Consider the following 906-nt stretch of genomic DNA (forward strand, 5'->3'; position numbering starts at 1 on the left):
GAGGCTCTCATCCCATGAATGAATAAAGGAATAAAGAATAAAACAGTCACATGAGACCAGGTTATAGTGCAACAGGTTTATTTGAAACCACAAGCTTCTGGAGCGCTTCACATGACAAAGCAGCAGCAATCCAAAAGCTTGTGATTTCAAATAAACCTGTTGCACTATAACCCCATCCCCGCCTCTTTGACCGGTCTGTCTTCTCTCCACCTATCTTCTCCTCCATCCATCTTCTATCCGCCTCCCCCTCTCTTCCTATTTATTTCTTCCGCCATCTGCAATCCAACCCCACCACCAAAGACATTTTTCCCTCTCCACCCTTATCTGCTTTCCAGAGGGACCACTCTCTCCGTGACTCCCTTGTCCGCTCCACACTGCCCTCCAGCCCCACCACACCCGGCACTTTTCCCTGCAACCGCAGGAAGTGCTACACCTGCCCCCACACCTCCTCCCTCACCCCCATCCCAGGCCCCAAGAAGACTTTCCACATCAAGCAGATGCTCACCTGCACATCTGCCAATGTGGTATACTGCATCCGCTGTATCCGTTGTGGCCTCCTCTACATCGGGGAAACCAAGCGGAGGCTTGGGGACCGCTTTGCAGAATACCTACACTCAGTTCGCAATAAACAACTGCACCTCCCAGTCGCGAACCATTTCAACTCCCCCTCCCATTCCTCAGATGACATGTCCATCCTGGGCCTCCTGCAATGCCACAACGATGCCATCCGAAGGTTGCAGGAACAGCAACTCATATTCCGCTTGGGATCCCTGCAGCCCAATGGTATCAATGTAGCTTTCACAAGCTTCAAAATCTCCCCTCCCCCTACCGCATCCCAAAACCAGCCCAGCTCGTCCCCGCCTCCCTAACCTGTCCTTCCTCCCACCTATCCCCTCCTCCCACCTC

The sequence above is a fragment of the Rhincodon typus genome, chromosome 17, assembly GCF_021869965.1.
Source record: "Rhincodon typus isolate 14 chromosome 17, sRhiTyp1.1, whole genome shotgun sequence".
Classification (NCBI taxonomy): domain Eukaryota; kingdom Metazoa; phylum Chordata; class Chondrichthyes; order Orectolobiformes; family Rhincodontidae; genus Rhincodon; species Rhincodon typus.